The sequence below is a fragment of the Phaseolus vulgaris genome, chromosome 5 (assembly GCF_000499845.2).
Source record: "Phaseolus vulgaris cultivar G19833 chromosome 5, P. vulgaris v2.0, whole genome shotgun sequence".
In the NCBI taxonomy this organism is placed as follows: Eukaryota; Viridiplantae; Streptophyta; class Magnoliopsida; order Fabales; family Fabaceae; genus Phaseolus; species Phaseolus vulgaris.
In genome coordinates this window covers 29,763,426-29,776,606 of record NC_023755.2, presented here as the reverse complement: position 1 = coordinate 29,776,606, position 13,181 = coordinate 29,763,426, and the positions used below count along the sequence as shown (strand labels likewise).

The window sequence follows — 13,181 nt, the reverse complement described above, 5'->3', positions numbered from 1 at the left end:
AGATATATGATCAAGATGGAAAAAAAAGGAAAGGAAACCTAGCATTAATTGATGCTTCTTGTGAGAACATCACAAAGGTATAAATAAATTCTAACAGAAAATAACATTAGTTGAAAACATTTGTTTTGAACATGTGTGTATTGAAATAGGATTTGTTGACAAAGTTTGGGAGTAAATGCAATTAGTCGCAACCTCAAACTGTGGATTTGAGTAATGACAGTGTTACAGTGACTCCACTCAAGTGACAATCTCCACCATTGGTGCAAGTTGCAGAGCACAATCTGCCACTCAAGACATTCAAAAGAACTGTTAAAATTGAGAAGTGAAATGTTATTTAAAATTTATGTATGACATTTGATCTTTTGAGGATATGAGAGTAATTTGTTTACTTACGTAATATTGTAGTAGATTTGATATATTATGCAAAACAATGTCATAACTATTTTATGTTTTAAGGATATTATGATTACTATTATGTATGACATGTTATGTATTGCATTGTATAGTTGTGTATTTCTATTTTGTAGGTTTGTATGTTTTGATCATCAATAGATGAAGATTGTTAGAGTATGCTGAAAGTTCTGTCATAACAAAGTTGCAAAGGTGAACCAAAATGTTCGACGACATTGTTATAAGATTGAAGAGTGTTCATACAATATTTTAAACATGTATAATTCATTTGAGATTTGATTATCAGTGTGAATAATCAAATGTCTTTTTTGTATCTTTCAAATGTGTTATGCAGTGCATGACTTTAACCCGTGTAATGGATTTATTAATAGGTTCTAATAAATGAAATTTCAAGCGTAGTATTGGATTTGAGCTCAAACATTCTTTCTTTAGTGACATTATGATGAATAGATTGCCATCTGTTGCTAAACTTTATTGATCTTTGTGAATACAATTACACAAAGAAATTTGCATTAAGACTTATGATTTTTGTGAATGATAGTTATGACATTCAAATTCAAGTCATCTAAGATGCAATTTTGTAAGAGTTGTTGAATTTTGACATTAACATCATGTTGCACAAGCTTCCAGTAATTCTGAAAATAAATTGCATAAAAAATCATCTCCTTTTAAGACATTATGCATATTTAAGCTAAAGACAAGAGTTTTGATTTCATCCACAGATTGGATGAGAATGAGCAATTTATCTTCAAAATTAGTAAGCAAATGTTGAAGCACAACCTGCCTTAGAACAATAGTGATAGTAAGATTGATACCATTATCAAATGAAGTAAATATTAGAATAATACTGCTTATATCACATTATTCAAATTGAGATAGAATTGGGCACGTTCAATATCTACCTTAGGAAGCTACCAAGATCAATAGACAATCGTGTGTATAACTTTTCATAAAATTTGCTTTTAAAATGTTTGTCAGTAATATTTGTAAGTATGACACGTAATTTTGGGGATGTGCAGCAGCTTTCACCTGTACTTTATTATTAATTATTAATACAATTTGACTGTCTTTTGTAAATCTTTGTTGTCTAGCCTAATTTTTTTTACTCGAGGACAAGAAGGATATGATGTAGTACAAATTTTTGCAGACCATTAGAATAACCCAAATTTGAGAAAGTCAAAGTGCATCTAAAAAAGAGAATTTGGATTCTCGCTTTAAACTTCCACAGGTCTCTACCTATTTCACAAATTCTTTTGTCAAAACAATTTAACAACTAACTGAACTTCACTAACAACAGTATATGCATATGGATCCATATGAGTCAAAGTCTGCAAGAAACCGAAGGAAGATCATCCTTCATAATAAGTTACACAGAAAAGCTACCAAACTTATCGGTAGAACCTCATATGCCATTTATTTTTTTTTAAATATAGAATTGAAGTTTATCGTTGATGACTTGATTTCTTGAAGTACTTCAGATAAAAATTGCAGCAAACAAAGTCCTCAGACAACCACAATTTCTTATGGAGAAGCAAATTCTGTTTTAACAATAGGTAAATGAGGTTCTGATTGTTGGTTAATATTTACTGCTAATGTATTAAAATCAAAACTGCACTGCAAATGTCCGTGACAAATCAGGCCACAATCCAACAAAGAAAATGAAGATGGTTTTCAACCAAGAATCCACAAGCCAAAGAAATAAGTTAATAACATTTTCATATGGATTAAACTACACATAGGATGTCGTTTCTGACATAGAGATTACAAAAGATGTACATGACAGTTCATCCGAGAATGCAATAGAGAAAGTTGTCATGGTTGTTACCCCACAATATACAACCCAAAAGAAAAACTTAACAACTACAAACCATGGAGAAGGGTGTCATTTTTCACAGAATGCAACATCAGACTTAGAGAATAGGCAACCCTCATGTCCTTTAAGTACATCTAAGTCTTAAGGCCTTTCTTATAGAGGGATATTACATATCATTATATATATTATTGGTTGTTTATAATATCCCTTACTTGCAGTTAATTTTTCTCCTAATCAAAACACACTACAATCAATTGCACAAAGGAAACCATTATCGGAATTCAATTATAGTAAGTGATGTCTTAAACCTTGAAATTCGATTGATTGAAAAAAATTATTATTTTATATACATTTCAATTAATAGTGCATTTGTCAGATGTCTTATCTTATTTTAAAATTTGATGACAAATACTCCAATAGCTCAAAAGTCATCTAACTTTGTGCAAAATAAGAAATTATATCAGTTATCTTTAAACACATTGTTGAATACATCGAAGCAGCCAACAAGAATTGATGAAGAACACCTAGGTTGTCATTGTATACACCTTCTCGTATGAATTTATTAATTACTTTTTATATGTACATAGTGTTTATATGAATAATTTGTCTATACAGGAAGAATTGAATATGCTCATTGTTCTGAAGTTGGACACTATTCTTACTCTGTCTCTCAGAAGAAAGCTATTAGATATTCTTTGAACATCATGAATTCGATTAGCAAAACATTACATTATGTTGAATGATCTCCAAATTTTGAAAATAATGGTAAATCATACAAGTATCTTTAATGTGTTTCCTCATATTGTATACAAAATTGTTCCCATGTATAAATATGATTCTTATTATTTATCTCAGATGATGTACACAACAATTTTAGAAGCGAACTATATTCAAAATCTGAATTGCAAGGTTAGAACATTATTATCACTTGGTCAACGAGATTTATATGATTCTTTTTGAAATTCTCAGATTTTTTTTATGTTGGTCAACCTTCAATTGAATGTGTTCATTGTGGAGCTGTTCTCTGGTATGAGGTACGTGCTGATAAATCAAAGAATTCAGGAGAAAGGAAATTTGCTATATGTTTCCAAAAGGGAAAAGTATAGCTACCTTTTTTACAAAGACCTCCAAAAATACTAAACAATTTATTAAACGGTGAAGATCCTAGAAGCAAGCCTTTCTTAGATAACATTATGATGTGTGTTGATTTTACGATTGTTCATTTGTTTGGTGACACTTTACTTAGATTTAGATTTTTGAACAACTATAGGTGAGAAGCCTAAGGAAAATTCACACTGGACATTAACTTAACAAGTGTTAAGTAGATGTGAATGTTCATTTCCATAAGGCCAAAGGAAAAAACACAATTAATGGTGAAGATGAATGACAATTAGGTGCACAATTTAAGCAAACACAAGGTGAGAAATTATAAAGACCGAATTGAAAATTAAAGAATAAGAACAAGAACAAGACATATTTTGGAATTGAAAAATAGGAATGGAAATGGAATGGAAAAGGATGAGTGAAAGGAAACTTAGGAGATATGGAGTTGTGAAAGGAGCACGCCACTTGGATGGTGAATTGAATCCAAGATAAGTGTAGATGTCGCCCCTTGAGAGCTCACAACACTCACGAGATAAAACTAATGGTTTAGAGAGACAATGCTCACAAACTCTAACACAATTTGTGTATAATAACTTTACTCTTCATTCAACATATGAATACATGAGGTAGGCCTCCCTATTTATAGATTCAGGAGCCTTGGAAAAGAAGAAAAGAGGGCAGAATGGGCAGCCATAGGGTTTGACTAAGTCAATCCCGTATTCTAGGCTTATCCTTCTAGAAATTAGGTCAAAATGCCTTCAAAATGGGCTAGGAACAAGCTAAAAATGCTACCCATACCCCCTACTATGCTAAAGGCACTTCATTCTAGCTTATTTCTACTATTTGGACCCCTACAAATGAGCCCAAATTATTTACAACATTTTTCTAAATATTTAAGAAGACTAGTAGGAAGAACTTTAGGTGCTCTGGTCCTTGTCAATTCCTCCTACTGATGAGGTCTTCCCTTGATTGTTGAGATGACCCTTCATAGTTGACATCCTTGGTCATCTTCTTGTGGACTTGGTTTTGGGGTCTTTGTGGGTTTGTATCACATTAGGACTTACAACAGTATGTTTTCCTTTACTTCAATAGGTGGGAAGATTGATTCTTCTATGAATAATGGTAGTGCACCTCCTCAGTTCATACTTAGTGGCCAAAATTACCATCGTATTGGAAGTTTGTTACCAGAGGCAAGTTCCAATCCCAAGTTTGCACAATTGTATATATATGATACAAAGAATGAGTTAAGTAATAGAATGAGTCATTTTGAGTAAGTATTTTTGTATTTACTGTTATTTATACGTTCAAATTCTATCATTGATTATTGTTAATTCTGTTGCATGTTGTTTAAGGTCAAATAACCATAAGTCCATACTTGACAAATCATTGGTAGGAGATTTCATAAACATGATTGATGAATACAATGTTCTTGCTAAATCCTTTGAAGAGTAAGAGACCTGTCTCTTCAAGATAAACCATCAGATTTTACACTCCGATTATTTAGAAATCGATTGAAAGATCTAAAAGTGTACAACACCCCATCATCAAATGAGACAGTTGTTTTAATTGTGGGAGATTTCTCAAACATGGACGTAGGCAGGGATATAATTGTGAAGAAGGTATGTGGTGATTTATCAAGGCTTCATGAAACACACACTGCTTTCATCCCACTACAATATCCTTTGATGTTCCCCTATGGAGAAGATGGTTATCAAGAAAATATTCCAATAAGGGAATGTCACAGTGGTAATGCATGTAGAAAAAGAATTTGTTTCCTTAAGGGAATTTATTGCATTCCGAATTCAAGAAAGACATTGTGAGTTTGGTAACATAGTACATGCATGTAGGCTTTTTTCAACAATTTCTGGAGGATTGTTATACCATGATTGAAGCACATCGTTTGTCTTTCATTATGTCAAATCAGAAATTAATTCGATTTGAAATTTTGAATGGCCTACAAGAAGCAATTAACAGAGGAGAGACTTATCCTTCTTGCGTTGGTAGACATGTTGTTTTGCCTTCATCTTTTACTGGTGGTATGCGTTACATGTTCAACAATTGTCAAGATGCTATGGCCATTTGTAAAAGATTTAGTTATCCTGATTTGTTCATAACAATAACATGCAATGTCAATTGGCCTGAAATTCGTGATGTTCTAGGACCAAAAGGATTAAGTCCGTCAGATAAACCTGATATTGTTTGCAAAGTCTTCAAACTTAAACTTGATCAAATGATGAAAGATTTCAAGAATAATAACTTTTTTGGTCAAACAACTGCACGTATTCTTCAAGATGAAATATTTTTAGTGAAATATTTTTACAATATTAAATTCCCATAATTAATTTGGCATATTCTCTTCTTTGTTTCAGGCATGCACACCATTGAATTTCAAAAAAGAGGTTTACCACATGCTCATATACTATTATGGTTGGATGGATCAAACAAGTTGCATAATGTAACAGACATTGATAATGTCATATCTGCTGAATTACCTCACCCAAATTTGTATCCGAAATTGTTTAAAGTTGTTACAAGCTACATGATACATGGACCATGTGGAGTGGCTAAATTAAATTCTCCTTGCATGAAACAAGGTAAATGTTCAAAATTCTTTCCAAAAAAGTTTACAGGTGTAACTATTATTGATGAAGACGGATATCCAATGTATAGACGTCGAAATAATGGAATTTTTGTGGAAAAAAATGGTATCCAATTGGATGAAGGCAATGTTGTTCCATATAGTCCCCATCTTCTTATAAGGTATCAAGAACATGTGAATACAGAATATTGCAACAAGTCAAATTCTATCAAATATCTTTTCAAATAAGTCAGGGCTACAATGAAAATTGGCAATGGTACTTCCAACGATGAAGAGAAAACGAATGTTGACGAAATCAAGAATTATTATGATTGTAGATACTTATCTCCGTGTGAAGCTGTTTGGCGAACTTTTGGCTTTGACATACATCATAGATGGCCAGCTGTACAAAGGTTGTCATTTCATTTGCTGAAGCAACAACCAATTTTGTTTAAAGATGATGATAATCTTGATCAATTGTTGGAAAAGAATGAATCTATGAAGACCATGTTTCTAGCTTGGTTTGAGGCCAACCAAAAATAGGCTGATGGAAGGAATTTGACATATGCTGAATTTCCAAGCAAGTTTGTATGGATTGCTCAATAGAGACAATGAAAACCAAGGAAGCAAGGTTACAACATTGGTAGACTAACCTATGTAGCACCTGGATGTGGAGAACTTTATTACATGAGGATATTGTTGACTATTCAAAAGGGTTGTGTTGACTATGCTAGCATAAGGACAGTAAACGAGCAAACATTCAATACATATGAAGAAGCTTGCTATGCGTTAGGACTATTGAAAAATGACAAAGAATTCATTGATGCAATAAAAGAAGCAAGTGAATTAGGTTCTGGCCATGAACTCATGCATCTGTTTGTTTCATTATTGTTCATGAACGCAATGTCCAAACCGGATGTGGTTTGGAAAGCTTCTTGGAAATTACTATCAGACGAAATTTTATATCACAAAAGAAAAGAGTTGCGATTGCCAAGTATTGAATTTTTAAAATGTTATAATTAATTACATATTTTGACTATAAATTATGAACGTGATGCATGTGGTCTCAAATAATGTTAGGTCTTCAACTCGAGGAGAAACAACTACATGATCTTTGCCTATTAAAAATACAAGAGTTATTAATGGCAAATGGGCGGTCATTACAAGAATTTGTCTGTTTGCCTCAACTTTATCCTTCTCATTCATCTTTGTTTCAAAATAGGTTTATTATGGATGAACTTAACTACAACAAAGATGAAATGGCAAAAGAGCATATGCCATTGTTGAAATGTCTCACTATTGAGCAATTAAATGTTTATGAAGAGATCATTTCATCAGTTGAGTCTGAAAAGAGTGGCTTCTTCTTTCTATATGGTTATCGTGGAACTGGCAAAACGTTCATGTGGAAAACATTATTTGTTGCAGTTAGATCTATAGGAAAGATTGTTTTGAATGTAGCATCAAGTGGAATTGCTTCTTTATTACTACCTGGAGGGAAGACAACACATTCTAGATTCTGCATTCCTATTGTAATAAATGAAGAATCAACTTGCAATATACCTCAAGGAAGTCATTGTGCTAGACTTTTGATTGAAACGAGATTGATTATTTGGGATGAAGCACCGATGATGAATCAAATGTGTTTTGAGGCCTTTGACAGAACTTTGAGAGATGTTATGAGAACGGTTAGTGAAGGAAATAGTCAAAAACCTTTTGGTTGGAAGGTTGTGGTTTTGGGAGGTGATTTTAGGCAAATATTGCCAGTTGTAAAAAAAGGATCAAGATATGATGTTGTGAAGTCAGCAATCAATTCTTCTCATTTCTGGCTAAGTTGTCGAGTCTTAAACTTTCTCAAAACATGAGATTAAACAATGCAAAATTTGATGTAAGCGCAAACAGTATCAAAGAATTTGTTGATTGGATTCTCAAAATTGGAGATGGCCAAATTGGTTTGAATGAAAATGGTGAGTGTGTAGTGGAAATCCCACCTGATCTATTGATTAAGCCCACATAAACACCTTTGTTGTCATTGGTGAATTTTGTTTATCCTAATTTGTTGACTAACATGATGTGTTATGGGTACTTTGAGGATGGAGCAATACTTTGTCCAACAACTGAATCAGTAGAGCAAGTGAATGATTTTATTTTTTTCTCTGGTTGTAAAGAAATAACTTATCTTACCAATCAAATGAAGATCAGAAAATTGAAGGTGAATGGTTCACGTCTGAGTTCTTAAATGAGATAAAATGTTCAGGGATACCAAATCATCGGCTTCATTTGAAAATTGGCATGCCTATTATGCTTTTGAGAAATATTGATCAAGCCAATGGTCTTTGTAATAGAACAAGGTTGCAAGTTCTTGATTTCAAGAAAAATGTTATTTGTGCAGCAGTTCTAACAGGAACAAATATTGGTGATAAAATCTTCATTTCAAGAATGAATTTGATCCCTTCAAATTCAGGTATGCCATTCAAATTCCATAGAAGACAATTTTTAGTAGCTCTATGTTTTGCAATGACAATCAATAAAAGCCAAGGTCAATCATTGACTAAAGTTGGATTATATCTTCCACGTCCAGTTTTCACACATGGATAGTTCTATGAAGCTATTTCTAGAGTTAGAACCAAAAAAGGATTGAAAGTTCTTATTCTTGATGAAGATGAAAATGTAACCAACAAGACAAAAAATGTTGTTTACACTGAAATTTTTGACAATATTTGAAAGCAATGGAATGATATGATAAACCTGGAATTATAGTTTCAACTTAAATCATAATGTGAGCTTTAATTTATATTGAAAAATTACAACATGTATATGTTCCACAATTTTGACATTGCACAAAATGTTTATTATTATAATAGTAATTTATAGTATAACATAATGTTTTATAGGTTCCATGTATTATTTATCATTCATTAGGAAATAGTATTGTATGAAATTATGATAATCACTAGATGTTAATCTACTAAATGTAACAAACAGTTCAGTGACATCTATTATAATTGTTACAATAATATGTGATTAAAAACCAATTATACTTTTATAACAAACTACTGTAATTAATATTGTTATATTAAATGTGTATAATAGTACTGTTATATAATAAACCTAATCTTTAGAAAAGTATACTACTTTTTTAATCCTACTTCATAATAAATGTATATGTTAACTAATTAAAAATAAATGAAATTAATTTTCTAATTATAAAAGATAATTATTGTTAATTTGAAATTAAAAATATGATAATTAAATAGAAATAAAATATGACATTGTTTCAATGAGGTTTGTTTGTATTATGAGACACATTCATCAATGTTTTCTCCAATAGTGTATAAAGTTGAATAAGCCTTCTCAAAAAACACTTACACAAGCCAACACCCTAATCTGTGTTCTATATTTGCATGCCTGATTATTGCTTTAAGAATAAAGTTTCATAATCTATATCTTCAAATAAGTGAGTAAAAACCGTAATTTGTAAAATTTAATAAAAAAATAGAAAGTGGATTGTTGGAATTCATGTGGCTCCAATTTTGTGAAAATTTATGAGATTGTTTCAATGAGGTTTGTTTGTATTAGGAGACACATTCATCAATATTTTCTCTAATAATAGTGTATAAACTTGAATAAGCCTTCCCAAAACAGTAAAAAATATGTGCAAAATTACTTTTTGCTGCATGAACTTCATTTATAACATTTTTTTATGGTTTATGAGAGCAGTGCACATTGATCAATGGCACATCTGTATAATTCAACCTGGTGTGTTTCATTAAGTGAACCAATTGTCAAAGTTGCCAATCCTATGAAGTTCTGGGTGATAGAGCAAAATGTCTGCCATGGCCTTTCCCAATCGTTGTTCAAATTGGGCTGCCAAATAGAAAGTGGATTCTGGAAAGTATCACCAAAACGGTACTACTTTTGTCTAGATTCATAACATTGTTTGAATGAGGTTTATAAGAGCAGTGCACAATGTATACCTAACCTGAAGAAGACCTTTTCAAACTCTTGAATTTTAATGGTTTTAGAAAACTATACTACTTTTTTTATTTCTACTTCGTAATAAATGTATATGCTAACTAATTAAAAATAAATGAAATTAATTTTGTAATTGTAAAAGATGTTTATTGTTAATTTGAAATTAAAGAAATGATAACTAAATAGAAATGTATTTTTTTGCACAATTGCAAATATTTAACTTTTTATTGTTATGTAGGATTTGTTTGTGACTTTTGCAGTTTATAAGCGAAGAGGTAGATTCCAAAATATCACTTTGCATGGTCCAAATGAGCAGGTGCAATGCAAAGTTCTAATCTGAAATGTTCCCAAAAAGACTGTCAAATTGGGAAGTGGATGGAAATAATTCTGTAGGAAACACTCACTTCAGGAGAATGATAAAATTATTCCTACTATACTACTTTAGGAAAATGTTCTTTTTTATGGTTTTAGAAAACTATACTACTTTTTTTATTCCTACTTCGTAATAAATGTATATGCTAACTAATTAAAAATAAATGAAATTAATTTTGTAATTGTAAAAGATGTTTATTGTTAATTTGAAATTAAAGAAATGATAATTAAATAGAAACAAAATACATAAAATGTATACCTAATCCCTGAAAACCTTTTCAAACTATTGAATTTTAAACCCATTGTTTACCCAATATTCTTTTTTATGGTTTTCTATACTTCTCATTCATAATGGAAAATAGCAATTTATTTAGTATCACTGTCATTTCCAAAAATTTAGAAAAATGTATTCGTACTTCATACTAAATGTATATGCTGACTAATTAAAAATAAATTAAATTAAAATTCTAATATAAAATGTATTTTTTGTTAATTTGAAATTAAAAATATGATATATTAAAATGAATTTATGATGTGCACATGTATGTTCAAATATGCACCACGCTCTTTATTTGTAATTCTGTTTAGTTTTTTTTAGATAGGGATACGTGTGAATGAGTATTTAACCACAAAATTATTTATTTATTCATGAGGGTGCATTTTTTAGGCATGCACATTGCTCTGCTGGATTAGATTTATGTGTTGTCTCATAAAAGTTTCTCATTTCACATTAAAACGTATACCTAACTACTGAAGTCTTTTTCAAACTCTTGCATTTTAAACTCATTGTTTACCCAATCTTCTTTCTATGGTTGTCTGTACTTCTCATTCATAATGGAAAATACCAATTTATTTAGTATGACTGTTATTTCCAAAAATTACCATTCATCATTTCAATACCTAGAAATGTAACATTTTTTCCTTTTTTTATTGTCATAAAAACTATTAATTATTACTTATTAGCTATTATTTATAAATTATATACCTTTCCACAATCACACCATTAGTTTGCATTTCTGAAAATTTTTTGAACTCTAATGTACCTCTACTCTCTGTATACTTTCCTCTACTAAACCACTTCAGTGCTTCATTAACTTTTAAACAAACAAAATGAACAATGCAGAATCAGCAGAAATCATAAGCAGGGAAACAGTAGATACATTCAAAAGCATCATACAACCTTCGGAGGTATGTTATCATATTTATTCTCTATATTTTTTTTTTCTTTCCGTTTTAGGGTTAACTATTATTTGTCTGCATTCTCATATAATGTTTATGTTATCATAGTATGGTTTTTTTGTGGATCGGGCCTTTGCAATAATATTTGATACGGAACTGGATTCTATATGGTATGGACCCTTGTGGATCAAAGAGTAAATATATTCAAGGTATGTTATAATATGGACCTATACAATCCCTTTATCTTTCCAGGTTGTGATGAAATGCATAAGCTATACGCGTTAAAAGAAGGATCTCATCAAATTCTCTTCCTTTACGTGGGGGATAACTGTTTTGATGTAACGATATTTGAGGATACGTTGTCCGAAATATTGCCGTAGATTTTTTTCTAGAGATTGAAAGTCGAAGCTCACTAACGTATCATGCACTTGTGCATTTTACACTAACTTTGACTGCTTCCCAGTGCACAACAAGTCATTTGATATTTTTTTTATAACTAACTTTTGCTTTACATATATTAAATGAAAATGTATTTTTTTTCACAATTGCAAATATTTAACTTTTTATTGTTATGTAGGATTTTCCTGTGACTTTCGCAATTTATAAGCGAAGAGGTAGATTCCAAAATGTCACTTTGCAAGATTGAAACGAGCAGGTGCAATGCAAAGTTCTAATCCGAAATGTTCCCAAAAAGACTGTCAAATTGAGAAGTGAATGGAAAGAATTCTATAGGAAACACTCACTTTCAGGAGAATGATAAAATTATTTTTGAAGCAGATGATGAGCACACATGGCAACACTTTCGAGTTATCATTATAAAAAGGATAATTTTTTAATTTTAGTTGGACTTAATGTGGGCAACCATATAGGTTGTTCAAACATTATTACTATTCGGAACTCCATTGTCACCACCGCTCGTGCCTTCGTTCGCACCTCCGTTCCACTGCTCGTGCACGCGATTCACCACCACTCGCACCTTTATTCGTTGCTCACATTATCGCACCACCACGTGCCACTACCCCCGCCACTGCTCCACTACTCGTGTCATTGCACCACCGCGCGCAATTGCCTTTGCCACTGCCAGCACTTTCTATAAATTATGAATTATGTTTATGAATTATGAATCTATCTTTAATTATGTTATATATTTGGATCATTTTATGAATTATGAATCGATCTTTAATTATGTTATGTATTTGGATCATTTTATGAATTATGAATCTATTTTTAATTATGTTATGTATAGTAGTAACTCAAATAGTAACTCTTTTGAGTCGAGTTACGATCCTTGGGTTACAAGTTTTCATACCTTTTCTGATCCTCTTCCGAGTTACGAGTTTAACAACAACATTGGTTACAACTGATAAAACAGTTACAACTGATAAAATAATTACAACTGATAAACAATTACAAAGTGAATGATAAAACAGATACAACTGATAAAACAATTACAACTGATAAAACAATTACAAATGAAAATCTAAAATATTATATGAGATCATTTTTATCATCTAATAGCGTCTCACGGACTTAAGCATGTATATCTTTCATGTTTAACTTGGAGAAGTTGTCATGAAATGAGAAAGGATGCAGAGGTTTGGTCAACATATCAACCACTTGATTAGAGAAAGAAATTGAAATTAAATAAATGAGACCTTCTTGAAGTAAATGACAATCAATTTAAATGTGTTTTGTCCTCTCATGAAACATGGGATTCTTTGTTGTGCATAAAGATTCAGAAATATTAATATA

At 31.2% G+C, this 13,181-nt stretch overlaps 1 pseudogene; it reads left to right on the top strand.

Annotated features, from left to right (window-relative positions):
- The first annotated feature begins 4,735 nt into the window (after positions 1–4,735).
- Positions 4,736–8,627, top strand: LOC137834479 (uncharacterized; annotated as a pseudogene).
- Positions 8,628–13,181: the final 4,554 nt, after the last annotated feature.